We start from the raw sequence: 17,315 nt of genomic DNA on the forward strand, positions 1-17,315 counted from the left end.
TTTTGAAATGAATTAGTTTTATTTTTCTGAATTTTTTGATGTATTATTTGTATTTTTAAGATTTTGAAATGAATTAGTTTTATTTTTCTGAATTTTTTGATGTATTATTTGTATTTTTAAGATTTTGAAATGAATTAGTTTTATTTTCTGAATTTTTTGATGTATTATTTGTATTTTTAAAATTTTGAAATGAATTAGTTTTATTTTTCTGAATTTTTTCATATATTATTTGTATTTTTAACATTTAGAAATGATTTAGTTTTATTTTCCTGAATTGTTTGATATATTATTTATATTTTTAACATTTAGAAATGAATTATTTTTATTTTTCTGAATTTTTTGATATATTATTTGTATTTTTCACATTTAGAAATGAATTAGTTTTATTTTTCAGATTTAGAAATGAATTCGAAAAAGGCCTTTAGTCGCGGTTGGCCAGGCCAACCGCGACCAAAGGGTCTTTTCCGCGGGAAACCAAAAACCGCCCAAAAATGAGCTTTGGTCGCGGTTGGTGTCCCCAACCGCGACTAAAGGCTACCCTTTAGTCGCGGTTGGGGACCCCAACCGCGACCAAAGGCCCACGCCTATAAATACGCGCGGGCGGCGCACCGATCTCTTCTTCCTCTCCCTCGTCTCCGCCGTCTGCCGCGCTGTCGAATCCGCGCCTCTTCGTCGTCTCCGCGACCGTCCGCCGCGCGCGCGTCCTCGCCGACCGCCGCCCTCGTCGCCGCCGTCGATCTTCTTCCCGCGCCCGCTTCCAGTACGTCGTCGTCCCCTGCACACGCCGCCGAACACCCCCGGCACACGCGCCGATCGAACCCGCTGCACACGCCGCCGCCAGACGACGCGATGCCGCCGTCGCAGCTGCGCCGCGCCGCCGCCTCCGACGATCGCCGTCGCCGCTGCCGGACCTTGCGCGTCGAAGACACGTCGCGCGCGCGCCGCTACGTGCGCCTGCTGCAAAGCAGAGGGAGAGAAGGCCAGGGCGCGCGCCGCGCCTCTGGCCGAATTTTTTTTGTTTTTTTTAATTTGTAACTAATGAATTTTTGTAACTAACTACTTAACCAAAACATAATATTTTGGAATGTTATTTTCTTAACATATAATAATTTGGAATGTGTTATTAAGTAAAATTAAAAATATTGGAATGATTTTCTTATAATTAACATATAATACTTTGGAATTAATGTTATTAAGTAAAAATAATAATATTGGAATGTTATATTAATTACTTTGGAATGTTATTAATTTTCTTAACATATAATACTTTGGAATGTTATTAAGTAAAAATAATAATATTGGAATGTTATTAAGTAAAAATAATAATATTGGAATGTTATTTTCTTAACATATAATACTTTGGAATGTTATTAAGTAAAAATAATATTATTGGAATGTTATGCGCCGACCGAACAAGATGAAGAGGATATTTCTTCTTATCTGAATCTTGACGGTCAAGACGAAGGCCGTCAGCAAGATGATGGGGAAGAAACGTCGATAAACGACGATCTTGAATTGCAAGTAGCAGCAACCAGCTCCGGCGCCGAGGTATATATATACATTTTGCCTCTGGTGATACAAACTTACTGATTTGAATAAATATGTGTGTACTAACACGCGCGACTCTCTTTCTTATTTTAGCCCTCGGCCGGGTCGTCGAAAAAATCGAGTACGTCGTCGTCAAAGCGTGACGCAACCAAGACGCTCAAACAGGGAGAAACATATACCATCGAGGTTGTCGACAGTGCAACCGGCAGGCCGCTGGAGCCCCAGAAGCACGCCACCAAGTTTATCAACCAATGCGGAGCCGTTGTTAGAGACAACGTCTCGATCACCCTCCAGGAGTGGCATGAGCCAAAGAAGGCACGTCTTGGTTTCACTTTTGTCGACAAGAGAACTAAAAAGGCTTGCTTTGAAAAGCTTATGGAACATTTCATCCTACCTCCGGAATACCACAAATTCGATGAGGAGGGTAACAAGATTGAGGAAAACAAGAAGAGGAGGAAGCTAGTCAAACAGTTCGCTCTTGGTAAGATGGCCGAAACATTCAGGAAATTCAAGCAAAATCTAGCCCGTGACTATGTCAACCAGAACAAGACTCCGGATTTCAAAGGACAATATGAGAGACTTCAACATGATTGGCCAGATTTTATGAAGCAGAAGAAATCAGAGCATTTCATTGAAATATCGAGAAAAAATAAGGAAAATGCGGCTAAGAAGGAGTACAATCATATTATGTGGCCAGGAGGGTATCGCTTTTGGGAGCCTAAGTGGGAGAAGATGGAGAACGAGCTGAGGAGGCGAGGAATCCGTCCAGGTACGGAGGGATGGGACCGAAGGGCCAAAAGCTGGTGGTACGGGCATGGGGGAACGCTAGACCCGGAGACAGGGGCGTGTGTTCACGGGAACAAAATGTTTAAACCCACCCAAGCCCTTATTGACGCAATGAGGGATGCTCAAGAGGGGAAGATCAAGTTCAACAGAGAGAACGACGCGCTGACAAGAGCCCTCGGGAATCCTGAACACGGAGGACGTGTACGAGGCATGTCCGGGGACATTCCGTGGAAAGTAGGGTTCTCCCAGAACGATGACCCGTACGGTTACAGAAGCCGTAAGAAAAAGATGGATCGGGATGCAGATGTTATGGCGAAGTTGGTGTCGGAAGTCGATACGATGAAGAAAACCTTGAATATACTAGTACAAGAAAGATCGGCAGCTGGGGCGAATGAAGATCATCCAGCGGATCTCGGAAGCCAGCCGCGGATGAGAAGCAGCGTGGCTTCCACGGAGAACCCGCCGGCTGCGATAATGCAACGGCGGTCGAAATTATCGCACCTGAGCCTCCTCGCTACCCCGTGGACGATGTAAATGAGATGAAAGAATGTCATCTGCATTATCCAATTGGGAACATGTCCACGAAGGTAGCCATCGGCAGTGCTTTACCATGTGAGCCTGGAGCACTCCACCACAACAACCCCATTCCAGATGGCTATGCTCGTGTCACGGTGGAGGAAATAGTCCCAGGGTTTGAGGAACTGGAGATTGACATTGCTACACCCGAAGGGGAGAGAAGACTTGGAGGTGTCAAGCGCCAGTTCATTCTATGGAAAAAGAAGTTTACCAAGTTTCCAGACGAGGCGCCAAGGCAAACAAGTCCACCCCCATCCGGTGGTGGTAGCGGCGGCGGTGGTGGTGGTGGTGGTTCACCTACACCTCCTTCACGTCAGCCGACGCCGCCCCCCAATTCACCTCCGGCGGGTGCGTACGCCGCCCCCGATCCTCGTCCGGCGGGTGATCGACGCCGCCCCCAATCCACCTCCGGCGAAGAAGCAGAAGCAGTCCTGGGTTATTAACCCGGACCCTTATGTACCTAGAACCACAAAGATACCAGAGCCATCACTGAAGCCTCTCCCCACAAGGCCTTGGGAACGTAGTGCCGAGGAAGTCGACGCACACGCGGCTGCTGATTATGAGAAATGGAAGGCGGACTGCAAGAAGAAAAGAGAGCCCGAGCCCAAGCAAGTATTTTCTGAGAAGGAAAAGAGCTGGGCTAAGTCATTTTTGAACACACCGTCCCAAGCCGCGAAGAATCTGCCTGACGACTATGAACGTGAACTTCGTAGGCAAGCACTCGCGTTCAAGAGGAACCAAGAGTTGGCGGAGAAGCAGAAGGAGGCCGAGAAAGAATTAGAAAGTAAAAAAGGGGGGAAACAAGTTGCCCAGCTCGGGGAACAAAGTAAACAATCGATCGCCCCGCTCATAGTGAAAGCCGCCGGTCGGGACGATGCCCCCGAAATCATAGCAGCTACGGCAGCACAGGGATTGACTGTAGCGAGTGCCACAGAACAAGCGGCCAACTTAGGTATCACTCTTCATGCACTGTTAGGCCTTGATGAGGCGCCAATGAAGGACGTAGTATTTACATATGTGGAGAATGGGCCTCTCGTCGAGCCTGCGCAGGAAGAGGATCTACCTCGACAAATGAAAGGTCTGCTAATTTGGTACAAGGGTTACATAAAACTTAAAAACGCCAAAGACTATATTTATGCGGAAGTTAGACATGAGCATCACTTCAAACATTACTATATACAAATTCATCGGAGTGAATTGTTCCAGCTGTTCAATCTGCGCGAGCTCGACAAATCTATCATCAGTTGCTATATTCTGTAAGTGATTTATTAATTTCTACCCCATCTCGTTCATTGCCTGCACTATATATATATATATATATATATATTGTCCTAACTATCTTGTTGTGTACGCTATTATGCAGATTGAAGAAGCGGGAAATGCAAATAAGGCGCATCCATGATGTTGGGTTCATTGACCCACAAATCGTTAATTCATATGTGTTAGAACTCCACCCCGCCGACGTGGAGGATGACATGTGGCGGTTTCTTAGAAAACAGGAACTCAAAAGTGATATTCTATTTCCTTACCATTTTGGGTGAGTGTTTCTGTCTTGAGCACATTCTCTTTTGTTTACTCCATGCATGGTATGTGGCTAATCGATGAGTTATGCATGACTGTGCATGTATCGTGTCCGCAGGTTCCACTGGATTCTGCTAGTAATTCAAATTCAGAACTCCACAGTTCTCGTCCACGACTCTCTGAATATGGATCCGGCGCTTTGGGCCGACATGAGAAAAATGATGCAAAAGTAATTATTTTCATTCATTTGCGCTCTATATCGATCGGCCTATTTCGTTCATCATTTCCTAATATCAAAAGTAATTATTAATAACTCTCTTGTTCATTTAATTTTCTTTGCCTCGTAGGGTTTGGAGACGGTTCGTAGATCAAAAGGTCGGTGAATTCAAAAAAGAGCTACAATTTAAAAGGGCAAAGACTGCGACTGGGGATATTCAGCCACCGGGGACCAATCTATGTGGATACTATGTTTGTGAGAGGATCCGGAGATACACCACTGAGCGGCAGCCGTCTGAGAACAACATCAAGAGGATTAACCTCCGGACGACGCTTAGTCCAGAAGCTCGCTTCCGACCACTTCAAGAGGAATTAGCTGGATGGTTGGCGAGGGAAGTCATCGATCCTAGAGGAGAACACTATGTAGAGGACGTAGAACTTTATATGCACTAAATTATGTATGGAAACTTGTTCAAAATTGTATATGGTCATCCGATATTGAATATATATTGTATCTTTTTGGTTCTAATTTCAAATTTGTTTGAAATTGTACATTCATATGCATGTATATAGTACCGTAGAATATGTGAAACTCCTTCAAAATTAAAAGAAAACACAAAAGAAATAAAACAATACAAATTAAAAAGAAACCAGGTTAGGGGGGGGGGGGGGGCTAAAACCCTAAACCTGCGGCGGCCTTTAGTCGCGGTTGGCCAGGAGAACCGCGACTAAAGGTCCTCCGCCCCGACGGACTGCTGGCGGCCACGTGGACGTGCCTTTAGTCGCGGTTCGTAAGGAACCGCGACTAAAGGGGGGGGCTTTAGTCGCGCTTAATTGGTCGCGGTTGCTAAACCGCGACCAATGGCAGTTACGCACCGCGACCGATGGCCTTTTTTCTACCAGTGACAATATCCTGGAAACCGTTGTCTGCTGCCCTAGACTCGGCAAACTCAGGAGACCTGTCATACCTTCCGCAGCTACCGGTACCAGTAAGAAAGAACAGGAGGAATCTCGGATCATTGCACCTTGGGGGTGTAAATGGTACGGATAATTTTTGCTCCGGATCCGCATCCATATCAGTTTTTGAGGATATGATATGCATTTTAAAAAATTCGATGGATATGGATAAGATGCGGATAGTGGTCAAGAGGATATCCAGCGGATACGGTAGCGGATATGGTATTGATACTATCCGACGGATACGGATTATCCGATATTTTTTGCGGATTATCCGAGGTCCACAAAGAGGATAATCCGAGAAAATGAGCCCAACCCTAAATATTTAGACAGTATAGTTAATTCATCGGCTAAAATATGTATGCTATTAGCACGTAATTTTGTTTTGTTGTACGAACAAGTGCGTACACTTAGCTATAGTCTATAATTACAAACATATTATTTTACATAAAAAAGCATACTTTTATTTTTACATGTACATTTGCTTAATAATCCGCTTTCGATCCCCGGTCTGAATCCACACCATATTCGTAATCCGATATAATTCGCATCCGAATCCGAATCCGAATCCGACCATTATCCACTTCAATCTAAATCCATTAAAAAATATGGTATAGGATATGGTAATAGCAATATCCGATCCGATCCGTTTACATCCCTAACTGCACTCCAACCTGATCTTGGCTCACCTAGGAAGAGAGCTGCATCTACATACATTAGGCCTAAAAAGGGAGGAACTATACGTGAGCGAGTCGTACAACAGCTCGCTTCAAGCTATACATAGAGGATCCCCGCTCCAGCCCGGCAGCCATGGAGTGTTATATTTTTTATTAGAATTGGCAGCCATAAGCTTGCACTCATCTTGTGTGGCCTTATACGAGCCCAGCCCATACAAGTCTTGCAGGCCAGCCCATCCTCATCCGTGAAGGTAACCCTAGCCGCCGCTACTCGGTTCATCGTCTTCCAACAATCTCAATTTAGAACTCGAAAGTCAACACGGGGATATGGCGTTGCTATCTAGCCGTAACAATCCCGCGGACAGCTTGACATCTTCGCCGGTGGTGAGCGATTTGGAGGCAAACAAGGAGGAGGAGGCTAGCCCAAACAGTCCTGCGGACAGCTCGCCGGTGATGAGAGGAGGAGGGGCCAATGCGACAAAAGAAGAGGCCGGAAAGGAGGAGGAGGAGGAGTTGGCTGTCACTAACCCTAAGTTGGCCAGTCTGATCTACCACTCCTTCGTAAGCTCCATCATCTCGATTTTTCATACAAGATTCATATCTCATTATGAGTTATTACTAGACAACTGCTAGGCTTACATGCTTCGATTAAGAATATAAATCTGGAAGATGGCACTATTTAAGTTGAAAAAAGCGATTTGCTCACAGAACCATCAATATAATGTGCGGAAAGAGTATTAATGTCCATAATTTTCCTAAACCATTTACTCCCAAGTCCGAACTGGTTTTGTGATTCTAGATAAAACACGTACATCAGGTTTCTCTAAACCAAGTACTACAAACTGGCTTTCTGATTCCAGATAAAATGCACATGTCAAGTCAACAGCTGAAGAGCCTCACTACACAAAAGAATCGCATGGATAGAGGAAAAACACTGTAGTAACTCTGCAAGAGGTAATATGATCGAAGTTGAACCCTGGGAAACACCCATATTTATACTAAACTTGTCACAAATGTCACACAGTTTTTCAAAGCACAAATCATCACTCAACCGACCCTTTTAGAACCTATTACATCTTCAGATTAATCCATCGAATTTGATATTTACAGACAGCACAACTCAGCAGGACCTAATATATCTTGAGTCACACTCTTATGATAACTGAAAGTACATTTGCTGAAGCACTGGTCTTAGAAAAATCTCACCACACTCGAGACAACAAATAACACACCCGTCCTGTTGGGAGTCATCTGATAACTAATATCACCATGAACGTAATTTATAAGCTATGGTAGCTGTTATATAGAGATCATAGTCAAGACAGAAAGTCCACCACAAGGTATCCAGTTGTGGAAATTCCACACAAAAGTGGTTCAACAATAGTGTTCAGGTCAACGTAAATGACAGCTTAGCAACCTTTTTGAGGATTGTAAATATAAATAAAATTGTTGACTCCCCCCTTCAGCAAGAAGACATTAGGATGTGCTTGGTGACCTGATGCCAATCAGCACACTTATATCTTTTTGTCCAAGTCCGATTTCATGTCAGCTATGTTGTTATTGGTAAATAAACTTGCGGGATACTTGAGTATCTAGATTTTGATGAAGTCCTAGATGTAAGTTTTCATGGTTGCTCCTGTCATTGTAACATTTATCGGTTTGTGAGTTTTCTTTCCTCTAAAATGTTTTAAAGGTGTCATAGCATCAACAAAAAGACCTGTCTTTTATTTATTTATTTTACTTCAGAACAAATGGAAAGCCAGACAATACTTTTGTTTATACTCAATTTTTCATCACACTGAAAATTTTGAGACGAAAGTGAAATCCTAGAAGAACAGAGTAGACTTTGACGCTTTACTAAGGAGAACATTTCAACATGAGATAAATTATAGGTGCAATTTCTTTATTCATTGTGTCGACCACACGCAAACTTGTCATGTAATGTTTGTCTGCTTAATCACGTTATGTACAAACAAAACAACATGCAATTTGCAACCTTTGGTACTTTGGAGGAGCCTACCTTGTAGACTGAAGAGAGCATTGACACAGCAAGCTTCAGAGCGGATACTAAGAGAGCACAAAGAAACAAAAAAGTGGATATTTTTTTAGTTGTGAATGGCTTTCAGGTGAAGCTAGTAAAGCAAAATGTGCTGGTTTCATTTCATTCATGGTGCGGCAGCATACATAATTTCCCATGAAGACTGAGGGAGCAATCAATACATGCATTAGCAAACATAATTTGGAAAATGTCATTGTTTACAAAACTGATCGGTTGCTTGTATGTTTAATATGCTACTGAAAATAAGAGGCATACTGTATGGGCAAAGATATGTCTTGTTGCCCTCTTTCAAAATGTCGAAGTTGAAATCAAAATAAATTTTATATGTTGATAGTTTACATGTCGAGTCTAGTGATGCAATTAAGAAACTTCAGCAGGAGTAATGATACATATGTACAGAAAAGCTGACAAAAATGAAATATGTTAAAATCCTAGCATTATCTAAAGGACAACTGTAACAAAGGTGATAATGGATTCATCTATATACTGCTCCTGTTGGTTCTCTGATTTAAATATCACTACTTTTATGTTCTGGTTGCACCTGTTACATGAAACAGCCCCCAAAAAATTCTCAGAAGCAAGCTTGTGAAGAGCGCGCAACTACTTGCATAGCGTTAAGTGTTGTATGGAACAGTAGATATTCTTTCAAACATGCTTTCAGAATGCTATAAAGACAAATAACAATTATTTGAAGGCTGTATTTTACGTATACACCTCTCCTAAGCCAAATAGGGCAGTTATGAACATTTTTAACTTGATGACGTCTCTAGTATGGTTTCAGCCCCTTACCAACCTGAATTATTTAAAAACATGCCTGATCCTTAGCAATGCAAAATTCAAGTCCCATCAACGGCTCTGCTAATCTGTTAAATTCCTTGCGTGTGGGTTCTTCGGACATGGATAGCGTGCGCACGAGCAAGCAGGGTTGTCCTTTGGGAGAGGATCCCAAAGGTGGCAAGGATGCCGACAACCCAAATGGTCCCACGTCGTGCTGCTTGCCCCAGGTCATCAGCTGCCATTAACTGCCTAGTGTCTATATACACACCACCCAATCGCAATGCCTTTCCACATGCAACCCCCCAACCACCACGCCACCGTTCTCTCCCTGGGGTTATTTGCAGCCCAGGGATAGGAACAGATGGGAAATATAGGATGAGCAGGGAGATAGAGGCGGTGGCAGTGGATGCATTGGTGAGGGCAGGTCGATGGGTGGATGGAGAGGAGAGGCAGGGTGAGCAGTGTTTTACACGGCCGCGAAGTCGGGGAGATAGCTGCGTCGGCCAGCCCAGGAGCAGGTAGCTGGCCGGCTGTGTGGAGAGATGGTATGGGAGGTATGGGAGGCATCCGTGGATGGGGAAGGTGGGGCAGGAGTAGGGTTTGGCTAGACATGAGCTCAGACAGACAGCCAAGTATCATAGTTGGGTCAATCAGACAGCCGACATTATGCAATGTGGACCAATGAGATAGCAGGAATCCCAGCTATTTCTACTGATCTGTGTCTATCCTGTTCAACCCAAGGAGGATAGGAACACTGGCGGAGCTAGGGGGACCAGCAGGGGCCATGGCCCTCCCTTTGCCGTAGCTTCCCATGGATATAGGCTTAGTTTCCATTCTTCAACATGCTTGGCGCCTTGCCCCTCGTGAGTATCATCGGCCATGAGATCTGGAGGAGAGCGAGTCGTTTGGCTGGGGAGGAAGACGATGGAGGTTACCACTTGATGGTGTGGGCCTAGGCAGGAAGCAGGCCTGTTTTCTGTTTAGTCCTGCATGTGTCTTACTAGATTAGATTTATGCTTCAAATACTGAGGTCTTTAACTCTAGGCCCATGAGACTATAAGTATGTCAGGTGATTCAGGTCACGCACCCCTCAAACAAAAAGGTGATTCAGGTCACGCACCCCTAAAAAAAAGGTGATTCAGGTCACGTACTTCCTTCCCTCAAGAAAAAGTGACGCACTTCCTCTAAGAACACGCATCCTGTCAACTAGTAAACTGTAAAAGCATCTTGTCAACTAGCCAGGACTTGGTATACTAAATCATCCACCTTGCCCTCCTGTTCGATTTTTTTTTTCTTGGCCCCCTCTATGTTTGTATCCTGGCTCCGCCGTTGGATAGGAAGATAGTAGCTCACAACGATGTTTGATTTCGCATCGAGGGATGTCACAGAAACCAAATAGTGCTTGGTTCCTGTTTTAGCTTGATTGGCTGGATGCATGCTTTGGTTATTTGCAGCCAGATTGTTGTGCTCACCTTGTGGCTCCACAATTCTGACATTAACATTACATCTTTTCGTCTTCCTATCATTTGATCATATATAGTGCAAGTGTATATAGAGATTCAACATACTCCCTCCGTCCCACGAAGGTTGTCTTAGATTTGTCAAAATGTCGATGTATTGCAGAGGGAGTATAATAAGTTCACCAGGATGCAACATATAATAAGTTCATTTGCTCTGGTTACTGTTTATATGACTTCACCTAGTCATCTACTACATAGGAACTTTTTTAGAAGCCTGTGATTCAGTTCTATAGCTGAAAAATAAGGAGTGTAGTTTGCAAGAGACCCACCCACTTAGTCATGGAGGTTTTGTCCTCTCAAAATGAAACCACAACATTGGCTGATTACATTGCAAATAACAAGTTGCAGCACCAGGCTAAATACTGATTTTGTTCATGCAACCGAGAGGTTTCTCTAGACTTCAAATTCTACTGGCATATATATCTTACTTCTCTACTCTTGCTGATTGCGTAGAAATTACTTCAATTTTGCAAAAATATTCCCAGTCTAATATGTGTTTCTTCTTGCTTCCTGCAGAATATTGCCTGCGTCTTGGAAGTTGTCTTTTTCTTCGGCCATATACTCATATATCACAGGACTACTCATGATTGGTGGCAGGCTTTGCTTGGCGTTGCTATAGTATCGCCTCTATTTATTGCACCACTCTACGCCATGCCCATTCTCAGGGATGCGTTCGTCAGGGCATATGCCATGGCCCCGTGTCACATCCATAGTAGCGATGACAGCAAGCCACTGATCTCTGGGAAAGTGTAATAACTAATAAACCTACTCCCTCTGTCCATGTATACATAAATATTGTCTCAAGTCAAACCAGTTTAAGCTTGGTCAAATTTACAGGAAAAATATATTAACATGTTTACAAAATCATATTTACAAAATCAATCATGAAACTGCTTTCATAATATATGGTATTCTAGACATCGATACTTTTTCTATAAACTTTGTCAGACCTAAACATGTTTGCTTATGACAAGACTAGTTTAAATGGATAGAGGGAGTGCCCGGTAGTAGTATGCTGCATGGTTCCTAGCATTAGAGCATCTCCAGTCGCGTCCCCCAAACCGCGCCGCATTGAGTGTTTGGGGGACGTGTTTTGTTCGTGCCGCCTTTGGGGGACGTCGCTCCCCAGCCGCGTCCCCCAAACGCCGCCCCCAAATGAATATTGGTGCATGAAAATAAAGGTTTCATTCAATTTTGATTATATATTACAAAGTTTGAATGAAAACGGCTAGATTTCATCTAAACCTAGACTACTGACCGCCCGGCGGTGCGTTCGACGGCCCCGCCCCGTCGTCGCCTCCCCTACGCCGCAGCTCCTCCTGCGCGCGCCTCCTCTCCTTGCGTTCGGCGGTGGCCAGACGGTGCCGCTCCCGCCGCGCGTCCTCCTCCGCCCTCCCCTGCTGGGCCGCCTGGAGGGAGAGCTTGACGGCGCGACGAATCTGCGCCTCTTCGCGGGCACGGGCGTTGTCCTGGAGCTTCTTCTCCGACTCGAAGGACTCAACGAGCGCGCGTTGCTGATTGGCCGTCTCGTCCGGGTGCGGCCCGTCGTCGTCGGACCACTCGAACTCGTCGTCGTCGTCGTCCTCCACCTCGGTCTCCTCCGCCTCGGCCTCCTCCTCCTCCATTGGCGCCTCCTCCTCCACATCTGTTGGCGCCTCCATCATCGCCGCCGCCAACACGGCGTCCTCCGCCGCCAACTCGTCAGCCCGCCTCCCCATAACGCCTCGCCGCCGCCTCCCGCCGATGACGCTCCTCCGCCGCCAGCCGCTGGCGCTCGATCGACTCCGCCGCCGGCGCTCTATCGACTCTCGCCGTTCACGATAGCGCCTCCCGCTCCCGCGGCCGCGGCGCTGCGCTCGTCGGCCCACCGCTGCTCCATCTCCGCCTGGTACGGCACCGTCGCGCCTCTGTCTCGCCGAGGCGTCGACGCCGCAACGGTGGCGTCCTGTTCGCTCTGCCACGCTGCTGCCGTCGCGGCCTCGCCGGCCAGCGGGGCCATGGGCGCAGAACGCCGCCGGATCCGCCGCCTGCGCCGCCTCCCGCCATCGGGCGGGCTCGTCGCCGCATTGCCTCCCGCCGCTGCTGACGGTGTGCACGCCATCGCTCTTCCCGGGCCGCTGCTGAGGGGTCGGTGTCGACCTGCGTTTCCGGGACTGCAAGTGGAGGGGACGGCGGTGGAGGGAAGTGGCCAGCGCCGGGGCGGTTCGCCATTGCTGCTGGTGGTGGAGGAGACGGCGGTGGAGCGACGAGGGCTGTGTTTGTTGCCGGCGGGGTGTGGTGGCTACCGTTGAGCCGGGAGACCTTTTATAGACGCCGGCGTCGGGAAGAAAGCGCGGGAACAGGCGAGAAGAGGCGGGAAGATCGCGCGGGAATGGGCGGTGGCGTGCGAACGCCGGCGACGCGTGGAGGCTGCGCAGCACCGACGAGACGTCTCGCCTGCCCCTCCGTCGCCATTAAGGCAAAGATGCCGCCGTGTGTCACTGCGCGCGAATAACTTCCGTCGCGAGGTAGGCGACGGTTAGGTTAAAATTAACTGTGCCGCTGACGGGTCGGCCCCGCCACTCCCCGCCTCGCTTTTCGTTGTGTCCGGCGTGCCCGGTGCGTCCCCTGTGGGACGGGGACGGGCTCGGGGCGCCGGACACCGTATGGGGGCGCGCCGGACAAAAATGGGCTTTGGGGGACGCGGCTGGAACGGTTTTTTTGTCCGGCGCGCCCCAAATCCCTTTGGGGGACGCTTTGGGGGACGCGGCTGGAGATGCTCTTAGTCCATCACTTGATATTGAAGGTTTGTGATTGCTACTCCTACAACTTTGCCGCGGGGGAACAGGCTCTCGCGAGTCGCGACCATGTCCGCGGCTGAGGAAACCCCCCCGCCGCCACCTTGATCTCCCACCTCCGTCTAGCTCCGGCGCCGCCGCGGCCAGATCCGTTACCCTCTCGGCGTCCTCTCCCCGACCATCCCAAGGTTCGCCGCCGCTGCTACCCGGTCGCTGCGGCCGCTCTGCTCCGTTCGGGCCACCATGACACCGGCTCCTCAGCCTGCACGAGCTCGTATCCGGGCAGCCCCTCCAACTGATGGCCCTCTTCCTCAACTCCGGGCATCCCCGATGGCCCTCTTCCTCAACTCCGGGCATCCCCGCGAGCTGCTGCCCTTCCTCGACCGTCGCGATTGCCTCCGGCTGGACGGTTTCGGGCGGAGAACTCCGGCGCGCTAGTCTCGCTAGCGGACGTCCTCGTGCCTTCGGCGCCCGCTACTGCCCAGCCTCTCGGCGCCCCTGCTGGTGCCGTATCAAGTCTGCTGCGTTCGCTTGCTGCACGTTGGTGCCCGCCCATGCCGGCGGAAGCTCCGTCGTCACATGAGAGCTCGAGCGCTGTCGTCGAGCTCGTCCCCGAGTTGCCATCTGTGACTGCGGTCAGTGAGGTGGTTCTTGCTGCTAACGTGGCCGCCGCAGGGAGCGAGGAGGCGCCCCTGCCCCCGGAGGGCTGCTGCCATGCGTCTGGTGTGTCGATGTGTGCACGCAGGGCGTCTTCTTCTAGCCGGCTGCCTGATGCTGATTTGTTACGGGTTGCTTCCTTGAGCTCTGATGAGGAGCTTGTGCTGTGCGCGTCGTTGGGCATCGTGTCCTGCACTGCTGCTGTTGACGGCGAGGCTATGGGTAATGCGGCGATGACCACTGTAGTTGCGGTTGATTCAGATGAGGATGGCTGGGTGCAGGTGGGTCGAGGCGGTCGCCTCGGCCGAGAACCAACGTCTCTAGCTCGTGAGGAAGGTCTCGAGTGTAGCCTCGCCTTCAAGCGTTGGGCTCGCGGGAGATGTTTCAGGTGCCTCGAGCGTGACCACCATGTCAGCACATGTCGTGGGCCCTTTAGATGTATCCGTTGTCGTCGTCCTGGTCACCGGGAGCGTTTCTGCCGTGCTCGCTTTCCCGCTGCACTTGGTGAAGAGGAGGTCACTTGTGTTCGTTCTGCGGCTGATTCTTCTCCCTGCCAACGGAGCCGCTCCTCGTCTGCTCAGCCTCGTCGTCCGTTATCGCCTCGAAGTTGGGCTGAGGTCGTAGGCCACTCGGTTGCAACGGTACTGCCAAGACCCTCTCCTACGAGTTGCGAGCAGATCAAGGTCAACGCCACTATGGACTCTCTCTTTCAGTCCCAGATTGCATTGATGCGCATGGAGCTCCTTCAGCTGGTTGATGTTCGCGTCGAGGAGGTGTCTCGCCCTCTTCGTGAAGAGGTGGCTGCTCTTAATCTGTTGTTGGCGCGTGTTGGTGGTTCTTTGGAGCCAACTGAGCTTGACTCCTTTGAGCAGAAGTCGTCTGTGGTTGAGGTAGAGCACCTCTATGGTTGTTTCTCTCCTCATGGTCCGTCGTCGCTGTCTTATGAGTCGGCCACCCCTGAGCATGAGGGCATAGACATGGTTGCGACTCAGGCGCTTGACCTTGAGAAGTGTGCTAATGTCGATACGATAGTCTCTCTCTTGCCTGAGTCCGATAGGCAGCTGGTTGCTCAGTCAGGGCTATTGACACATGTGCCCGAATGTTTCTCTCCTGTTGCGTCTGCTGACTTTGAGGGCGAGGACATAGGCGAGTTCTTGGCTCCGGTGTTGCAGATCACACCAGAGCTACAAGAGTTGTGTGGGGATTCTTCGGTGGTGTTTCCGTCGGTGTTGTGCTCTTTTGGGACCTTGGAGGTTTCCACAACACCCTCACTGCCGCTTTCGAAGCCTTGCCAGTCCCTCGTCTCTTTGGACCGTGGAGCAGTGTTGGATCCTAGCTCAGAGGCTCTTTTTGCAAAGGAGTTTTGTGGCTTGCTTGCTAGTTTGGAGGCGGTTAGCCCTGGTTATGGCAAGGAAATTGCTTGTGTCTTGGCGGGTAAGGCCTCGGAGGACATGATCAAGAGGGTGGAGAAGTCTCTTAAGAAGGTATCTATTAGAAGGATAAGAAGGAAGAAAGCCGTAACAAGGGAAGTTTCCGAGGCTTAATTGTTGGACTCTTTTTAGGTTGTCTCGGTCTTTTAGTGGGTCTCCTTTGCAATGTTGTGCTTTTGGGTTGTCGGTTCTAGTTGGTTTAGAGGTTCTTTTGGTGGTGTTCTCTTGTATGTGTGCTCTTGGCCATGTTGTTGTAGGTTTTCGCTCGGTTTTCTCCTAAAAACTGAACACTCTCTTCTTAATTAATAGATGGGGCAAAGTTTTTTCCTCCGTTTCAAAAAAAAAGATATTGAAGGTTTGTGCCTGTGCTCCAACCTTATAAACTGGAGACACCATGTCGTTAGAGTCTACTTTAATCTACTGTTTACTAATTCATGTTTTGTGCTGATCGTCTTTGAAATGCATGCTATCATTTTTACTATTAAATGGGAGTTGGTCGTTTGACACTCAACGCACTTTGATGATCGTCATTAGAAACATCTTGTCCATCCAATCTAATATCATGATCTGCGCTTAAAATCCATCCGTTCGATTTACTTTTCCATTCCTTTTATGGCAAGTCGCACCTCTTTTCCTTTGTTAACGCTTATCGTGGTATCGAAATCATGTATCAATCACAAGGATAGGCACAATCACGAAAATTTGAAATAACATGGAAAGTGAAATTGAATACTGTGCAGGTCATCAATGAGAAGATCACCACCCCCCAGGCGACCCAACATAGTGTGCCGCATCAGGCCACCCTTCCTCTCCCCAGTCCCCACCCTCCATGCGCAGTGCTCACCCCCGGTCACCCTGGAACCCCCGCCGCCACCCCATGGATTAGAAGAACAGGTCGGCCTCCCACTGCCCGTCTCCATCACCGCCGCCGGTCGGTCGACCAGCGTCGCCGCACATGCTCCCTTCCAATGGCGATCTCCCCATCGTTGGCCAGGTCATGTCCTCCACCAATGTGCATCCCATCGACGACCTCCCCCATCGCCGGCCAGGTTACCACGACTCCGCCATGGCGCACCTCGCGTAAATAGCCGATGAAGAAGACCTCCATCTCCTCGGGAGGACCACATCGCTAGGCTAGATGTGGTATGTGCTGCATCAATGTGTTGAACGATCATGCCGCCGATCCGACGGCCCAATCCTTCGGGCCAACACATCTGTGTGCTCCAAATTAGGTATTTCAAAATTTCGATTGATGTCCAGTTTGAGCCCTCCTGATACTCCTTTCGCACCGATTTTGTCGAACGGCCTCTTCTTGAGTATAACGACGGCTTAGACTATATGTTTGTTTGGTATAAGTTCAAAATACCAAGAGCGCATCTTAAACTTTTAATTGTTAACCTGTAAATTCCTCTACACATAGGCAAAATTGTCTTCTTGGAGTATTGTCTCTGCTAGAAAGTCAAACTAACAAACACTTTTTTCTTTCTTTTCCACTTTAAACCACGCTTACACGAGGGAGGATCTGAATGAAAGTATTTATTGGTTTGTACACGGGAATATAGCAAAATAACTTCAATAGTGGAAATGTGGAATAAAGATTTGCCATGGTAGCTCATTGCATATAACTAGGAGTCTATGACTACTGGTTGTACTTACAAATATGGCTACTGGCTATATATGTTTTGTACTGGTAGATATGTTTTTTTATAACCTTTTGATATGTTGTTCTATCAGGTGTTCTAGATTTTTGGATGCTAATATGCACAAAACAGCTTACCATCTGTAAAATAAATGGTAGAGATTTCCGACAATTT

At 48.0% G+C, this 17,315-nt stretch overlaps 1 long non-coding RNA gene across 1 annotated transcript; it reads left to right on the plus strand.

Annotated features, from left to right (window-relative positions):
* The first annotated feature begins 6,437 nt into the window (after nucleotides 1–6,437).
* On the plus strand, nucleotides 6,438–11,441 carry LOC127311419 (uncharacterized). Its single transcript, XR_011749891.1, has 2 exons — nucleotides 6,438–6,842; nucleotides 11,154–11,441. It is a non-coding gene; the product is annotated as an uncharacterized lncRNA (long non-coding RNA).
* Nucleotides 11,442–17,315: the final 5,874 nt, after the last annotated feature.

This window comes from Lolium perenne, chromosome 7 (genome assembly GCF_019359855.2).
Source record: "Lolium perenne isolate Kyuss_39 chromosome 7, Kyuss_2.0, whole genome shotgun sequence".
Taxonomy (NCBI): domain Eukaryota; kingdom Viridiplantae; phylum Streptophyta; class Magnoliopsida; order Poales; family Poaceae; genus Lolium; species Lolium perenne.